At 45.3% G+C, this 7928-nt stretch overlaps 1 protein-coding gene across 3 annotated transcripts in view; it reads right to left on the reverse strand.

Annotated features, from left to right (window-relative positions):
- LOC104560552 (tropomodulin-2) overlaps nt 1-1377 on the reverse strand; it is a 37951-nt gene extending 36574 nt beyond the window's left edge. For 2 of the 3 annotated variants that reach the window (XM_061999995.1, XM_061999992.1), the window contains exon 1: nt 1298-1377. The gene's annotated coding sequence lies outside the window, so the exon portion shown is untranslated. Of the gene's footprint in view, nt 1-902; nt 986-1297 lie in introns of those variants that run through there. The other variant, XM_061999994.1, reaches the window with a different exon arrangement.
- Between the last annotated feature and the right edge of the window lie 6551 nt (nt 1378-7928).

Genomic DNA, 7928 nt, shown 5'->3' on the forward strand with positions numbered 1-7928 from the left:
GGAAAAGATGAGAATATCATTAGCATAATTCAGTGAGACACCTCCGTACATCACTGAGTTTGAGTTCATTTTCCTAATAACTGTATCCCTTGCAAGGAATTAGAGATGGTGATGCCTGCAGTATTAGGCCAGTTGGTCCCAGGTGTTTCTTTCCCATTACATGTTCCCTCTAAAAGTGGAGGGCAGAACAGAGGAAGTTCAAGGACAGTTTCTGAGAATAATCAGTTGAAGAAAAGCTTTCATATTATAAGAAATTAAGGGATTGCACCTATTTACTACAAATATGCAACTTAATAACATCCTGAAGACTTCATCTACTAAACATTTTCAAAAGCATAGATCTACAGGGTGTGCCATTCACAGCATGAAAATCCTCTCGCTTCTTCCAATTATTTATGTTTTATTAATACAGTTCTGAATGTGTTTCATTGTTAACAATGTTGCAATGGCTTTTTCACCTCTGAGCTCAGGGTAGTCAGTGAATCTAAGCAGTTTTCATTTATTTTTTTGTGTTCTAGTCCTCGTATTTCTCTACATGTTTCTCATTGATCTACTGTGGATTTTCACTCTGGCCAAAGAAATTCCCCCAAAGCTTCCATCCAAACAAAACCGAGGGCCACCCTGAGAATTTTGTAAGCAGAAGATGCCAAAATAGGGCAGATGTGGTATCCAATACCAACATGTAGATTTGGAAGACATATTTTGCCCATCAAGAGCTTGGAAATGTTACTAAGTGCGGCTAAATCTGCATCCCGTTCCTGAACCTGTCACCGGTACGTTTATTCTGAGCTGCTCCACGGCTGCGGCGCATAACCGCCCTCCATCAGTCCTGCTGTATTCCTGACATACAAAAGGCATGAGACCTCCGAGGAGAGACAGCTTGCCTTCATTTACTAACATACCTTCTCCTCCTAGTCCATGAAATCGCCTCATCTAATTTTCGCCGCGAAACGCCTGGCATGCGGGATGCGAGCACACCGCAGCCCGCACCTACGCGTTCCCGTGCCAAAAGCGCTATCGGGAACAAAAAGGCGGAGTGAGGATCGGCACCGCGGCAGCCCCGGACGCTCGGGCGAGCCCCGCCGGCTTCCACCCGGGGATGATGCGCGGCGGCTCCGCTGCCCGCCCGCCGCAGAGCTCAGGGTCGGCGGCCGCCCTGACCCGCCCCTCTCCGCCCTGCTCCGCACCGCCCCTCCGCCACCCGCCTCCCGCGCGGAGCCCCGCGGAGCCGCCGCCCGCCCCGGGTCCCGCGGGCGATGCCCCGGCGGCCCCGCTCGCCCCCGTCCCGCCGCCTTACCCCGCCGTAGGGCCCAGCCCTCGCCGCCTGCGCGCCCCCGCCGCGCCTGAGCCCGGCGCCGCCCGCCGCCTGCGCGCCCCTCCGCACCCCGAGCCCGGCGCCGGCGGTGGCAGGTGGGTGCCCGGCGCGGCGGCTGCGCACGGCGGCCTCTGCCCTGCCGGGCACGCTGGGACTCGTAGTCCGGCGGCCGCCCGCAGCCGTCGCTGGCGCCGGCACTGCCAGCTCCTCCAGCCTCAGCCACGCCTGACTCAACTCCTCCATCTCCCAGCACCGTCAGCCCCTCCTCTCCCCACTTCCCAGTACCCCCAGCAGCACTTCTCTTGCACACACCTGATCAGGTCACCCCCTTTATTCCCTCATCTCTTTCTGCCCCAAGCCCACAGGTGAAGTCCCACCTAACCCACATCCAGATCATATTTATTCTTGCTCGCCTTTGACATGGCATAGCGTGGCTTCAGCCTCACGCCTCCCCCCTGTGGCCTCTCTATCTGGAAACTACAAAAACAGACCATGCTGTGGCTCAGATGCTCTGCCAGCTGCACCCATCTATGTACATCTCTGGGCAGTTGACCAGACACTCCTTGCAGGTGGGTGCCTGGCCTGGGCAGGTGTACTGGACAGTCTGGGCACACATGTAGGCAGCCATCCCCAAAGAGTATGCTTTGCCTCTCACACACCCTCTCTGCAAAATGCATCAGCCAAATGGGTCCTGCAGCTGAAGACTGATATCCCTCACCCTCTGAGGTCTCTGAGACCATTTTAACGTTTTGCCTCTCTTAATTAGTTTTGACAAGTCAATTTATATTTGTGCTTTTATTCCATGCTAGTTAGTCATTGGTTGAAATGGTATATAATATAGAATACAATCCGAATGTACCCCCTGTAATCAAACATGTCCATAATTCAGTTTATCAGATTGCCTTCACTGGGTACTGTATTTTAGCCAAACTGAGGCCCTTGTTTCTGAGCACTAAGTGATGAGTCACTAGCAGCAGAAAAACTATTTCCATGATTAAAATGTCCTTAAATTTCATGATGCATTGGCAGGAAAACAAGACATTGCGTTGTTAAGAAGCAGATGCTGCACCAGAGATGAATTTTCCTGTGGAAAAAAAAAAAGGGGCGGGGGGGAGGGGGAAGCCCAGCTAGGAAATACAATGCCTTCAGCTTCACTCCATACCCTGCCAAACATCCCAGACATCTGCAGCAAGGCTTACAGCAGAAAATTTAGCTTAATATCAGGGACTGAAGGGTTACCTTGGGCATTTTGCCACTGCTGCTCAGGAAAACACCTGTATCCACAACAATGTGTTGTGCACAAAGATGCTTCAAAGCTGCAATTATTCGCTTGGAGCGTCCTTGCCTCAAACTTGTTATGAAATGGAATAGTCAGCCATAAGTTAACAAAGTTTTTTGCCAAACATCTAAAATGTTATCAGATCAACAGAAATGGAAGAAAAACAGACCTGTTAGTTCCACAATCTTCTCCTCTCTCTCTCTGCTTTGAAGTGTTTAGAGAAAACAGAGTTTGCACCCGTGGTTTTGCCTGTTCAGTACCAGAAGCATCAGAGAAACTAAACTAAATTATTTTGAAATCTGCTGCTCGGCAACTTGATGGCTCAGGCTGAAGATACATTTGTTGGTTTGGTTCTGGGGTTGAAGCTTCACGGCAAACAGGGCTGAGTCAGCCATGGAACAGAGAAATGTGAACTTAATTCTTAACATGGATTAAACCCTCTTTTGATGTTTAGTCTTGTTCTGCAGGATCAGGGCTTCAAGGAGTTAAATTATCATTATACAAATACTGTGAAAGGGAAATATACAAAAGAGCAAATGTTAACTTTGGGATGTGTGGTTTTTGATAAACTTGTGCAAGGTTTTCACTCAGATTTTCCTGTCACGCCCAAAAATACACATTAAGTTAAAACTTGCTGGGTTGATATGAATGGGAAGAACCCCTCCCATGCTGACTTTTCCATTTGCAGTGGCTTTGTATTTGCTGACAAACTCACTTCATCCTAGTTTCTGTTAGAAAAGTAACAGTCTAAGACCTCCACAGAGAGCACAGAATTTGGCTGGAGTAGAGGCTCTTCTTTTCTTTGGCTGTGGTTTTATGTTTCTTTCTTCCTTTTACCTCATGCATTTGCAATCAAAAAATTAGAAACATGATCAGTTTTTGTCTAAGAAAAAATACGGGTCACTTGTATTCATGAGACATACAGACAAAAACACGCACAATAAATATATTAAATGCAGATGTACACAAGAGTATACCCACATGTATAGGAGCAACACTCTCCTTAAATTACAGAATACAAAGCAAACCATATCAGACTTCAATCTCATGTACAGTGTGTGTTATAAATGATTTTTCATTCTTCCCTAACTGCAAAATTAAAAGGCAAAATAAAAGAATGCCATTCACAAATTTAAGATGTATCTACGATACAGTCACATCAAATGACTGTGACTACTTGGACAGACCGTATCCTCAATGTATGGGACTTCACAGCCCACACCCTAAAAGCACAGCTAAAAGTGCAGGCCTAGTTTCCAAACTAGTTCCTTTTTCTCAGGTAAGAATCTTGCAGAACATTCTGCCTGGACAGTGTTTTTATGCTGACTTGAGAAAGTGGTGGAGTTAAGGATTCAATACACATGGGAACAAGAACTCCAGAAAAAAATTTACTCCATTCTGAGGGGTATCTTCGAGAGCAAGCAGTCCTGTGAACCCTGAAACAGAGTATTTCCTGGCTCTGCCTTCCCTCTGGCGACTGAGAGCTTGGTACAGAGCTGCTGCATGGTGAATGCAGTGTAGAGGTTTGGCGTTTTTGCAACATTGCCTAAACTGTGCTTCCTGCCAGCAGGCTGCACCAGTAAATCTTTAACTGGGGCACCCAAAAGCAAGTTTTATTTCACTGAACTATTTGTAGCCCAGATGTGGTCAGTTGTGATCTTTTCATCTGTTTTCCTTATAACACGGCTTGTAAGACTTTGCTTGATTAATTCCTACTTGAGCTGGAGCTTTAGACAAACATCTGGTCTTGATTACCGTGTTGTGCATGTTTTGATCTCTTCCCTTAAAGACCAGCTGTTGATCAAATTTAGTGACTTGTATATAAACCCCCTTGGTTCAATGCCTGATCAGCAAATCTCAGACCTAAGGTAGAGATAAAATTTTACTCTTGTTCACATGTAAAATCACTGACTTGTGGTGAAATGGCTTTGAAAGAGAACTAAGGTATGTAGTCGGCCCCAGTTCATAAGAGCCTGGAGGCTCAGGCCTCAAAATGCTGTCCAGCAGCCTCTCAGGTGGCCAATCCCAACTCTGTGTAGGCTGAAATTTTTTAATTGCATTGGTTTGAGAGATAATAGAATTTTCTGTGGCTGTTTTATAAGACAGAGTACAGTAAGACACTAAATAACATTGCCACTTGTTATTTCACCCAGACTTGATTTCTGTGAACTCTTCCATATTCATAGTACTCTAAGCTCTGAAGAAATACATTTAGATTTGGACACTGCACTTGCCGTGGCGGTAACAGTCATAATTCGTACCTCACCTATACCAACTAATTTGCAGCAGCAGATCTCAAATTGAATCACCACTTCCATTTTGCAGGTGTGGAAATTTAGACACAGAATAGATGGTCATAGAATAGATGGTCATTTTAAGCCTGGGGCCAACCTGGTGGGCATGCCATCAGAGACAGGAATATGGGACTCACCTCCTTTAAATTGTCCCATTTAATGTGGTTTTCTCCTCAGAAGGCAGCCGGAGCTAACAGATACTGTTCTCTCTTTCCACGGTCTGCTAATAGCAAAGATCTTTCTACTCAGCCTTTTTCTCCAGGATGACTTGTTCAGTGTTGGATTTCCTTCTTTACCTAAAGAGTCTGAGGCCCAAGGCCCTCTGCAGCTGATCATGTTTCTCTTAGCACAGATTTCTTCTATACAGACAGTTCATGGTGAATGTGATTATTTTAGATACATCTAAACTGCCTTAATGATGCACCTGAGAAACAAACCCCCACATGGCATGCTCACTGATGCTGGGCAGAAAGCGTGTGAGGCAGCATGTGAGGCAATGCAGACAGGGCTTAGGATGGTGAGGGTTAGTGCTTGTCTCCAGACAAGAGCTTGGCAGGCGGGCTCCAGACTGTCTGCAAGGCAGCCATATGCAACAGGGGGGAAAAACTCCAAAACATGTGCAGGTAGTTACCCCTGTGGCCTCCTACCCAAAGCTGTGCAAGCCAGCCTGCTCATGGGAATGTGCTTGTATTAACCCTTCCTGTCAGAACATAAAAGTGTCAAAGCATTAGGGCTGTGTCTCAAGAGAACCAGGACTGAACCATGTCCTTTGTTCTTTGCTGCCACTGGAAGGAATATGATTTCCTCACTCTTAATTTGATTCAATCTCAGTTTGGTCATGCTTATAAAAAAAATATGGGCTAGAGGGTCCATGCATCACTTTTTATTATAATCTAGTTTACTAACAATATTCTTCCTGCCTCTATCTGGTCTGAATTCCCCAGCCAGGAAGATATTTCTGTCTCAGGCCATATATAACGAATCCATGTTCTTAATTTGCATCAGCATTGTAGAAAATAAATATATTACGATTTAATCAGTTTAGAATTATGTCTGAGGCTTTGGATGTCCCTTTCCTGCTGTGTACAGCTCAGTGCAGAGAATGGCAGTGAGGATGCTTCATGCTGTACCCACTCTTGCGTTGCATATGTGTTGTTTCAGCACTAGTGAAAGTTCCACTGCTGTTCAGGTCTTCTATGTCCTTTTAGACTTCTTATTTTCAACACTTCTCTCACACACATATGATTGTCTTAAATTATATCACAGCCTAGTAGAATCCCTCCACTAATCCTTATGAGGACATTACATTTGTCCTCCGATACACACATTGGCCTGTCAGCTTGGAAAATGCCAGCCTCCTAATGACTGGAGGGTTATGAATCTATGCCTGAGCATTTGCAGAAGTGCTCTTGTAGTTATAAAAGTGTCTCTTCATTCATCCATGGGCTTGGTGCCAGCGGGATTCAGCATGGCTTTGTGGGTCTCTTGCCAAGTGAGAATCTCACAGCAGTCCAAAGCCCAGCTCCATCACCCGCTGGCCACTCACAGCCTCCTCCTCTGCACGCACTGGAAGTTTCTCTGACGCAAAGCACTCTTGGATAATGCAGCCCAACACATTATTGCACTGTTCCATTTGAAGTTTGCACAATTCTGATTTTAATATAATTTATTAGATGAATTTCTGTCTCCATTAAGTTGATAAATTGACTAATGACTTCAACACAGCCAGGACTTTGCAAAATACCTTTAATTAATGTATTAGTCATTAGTTACTAGAATTTAAAATATTTAAAATAAACTCCATATTAAATATGATGGATTTTGCATGATACCTTACACTGTATGAATGAAATTAAAACTTGCACTAGTGATGCAGAACTGACACCGATGCCAGCAGGGCCAACATTTCACTCCCAGTTTCTTTTCCTAAACCTGCCAGGAGTTTCCAGTGACTCTCTGAACAAAACAGCGTCTTGGTATTACCTGCTGTGTAAGTCCGTGAATCATTTTTTTTCTAGGTCACAGTGGTATTACAAGTCTCTTGATATCTGGGAAAACACAAGTTCAAGCTGCTATAGCTGTACTAACAATTATTGGTTATTATTTTCATGCTATGCCAATGTTTACTAGGAAGGTTACTCAACTGTTTCTACCATAAACCCCTATTTCCCATGATTTTATGTTGCCAGAACTTAGCCATTCAAATTGTACATGCCAGACAACTGCCTTAATTTCAAATGGTTTGGGTTGTTTTTGTGGGTTCTTTTTTTACTTTGAGGTGACAAAACTTGAACTGTTTCAAACATTAAGATAAGAAAAAAGTTAAACCATGGTGAAACCAACCAAACTTTTGAAGACTGCTGTCTTTGAGCAGCTCCAGCTTTCATGTACACTTGAAATTGGATAGAGAACAGAATGAGTGAGATCTTTCACTGTTTTCAAGACAATCTGTCCAGATTGCTTTCACATTATAAACCTTTAGAAAATTGTAGCTAGCTAGTGTTTACTAGCACATGGTGTTTACTAGTACATAGTTTACTAGTAGATCAAAATGTCTAAAAATTCACATTTCTTAGGCACACACCAGGCCTTAACAGGGCACGTTGGTGTTTGGGCTGCCCCAGCCTCATGCCAGTGAAAGCGCTCAAGGTGCTCTAGCCCAGAGCTTGATAGAAGCAGCCACAGGGTCCCTGTAATTGCTCCTTTTGTTGGGTCAGGGAGGGACAGAGCATTAAATGCAGCCACAAGGGACTCATCTCCCTGAGGCCACGACCCACTGCCCCGAGCAGGCAGCTGCATGTTTTAAACAAATAGGCAGAGGTAAAGACAAGGACACTGGACAGGCCAAACTAAGGATGCTACCAGAGATATCTCCAAGGACGTGAAGAGCTGGAAGGGCACATGGCAGTTTGAGGGCCAGCCCTGGTCCGGCAGTGCGAGCAAGGCCCGGCAGCTCTGACCCCCTGGCAGGACACACGCTGTGCCCGTCTGGGAGCAGCTGATACACACACAACATCTCGCCGGAGCGCAGAGCTCCTTC

Source organism: Colius striatus, chromosome 7 (genome assembly GCF_028858725.1).
Source record: "Colius striatus isolate bColStr4 chromosome 7, bColStr4.1.hap1, whole genome shotgun sequence".
Taxonomy (NCBI): domain Eukaryota; kingdom Metazoa; phylum Chordata; class Aves; order Coliiformes; family Coliidae; genus Colius; species Colius striatus.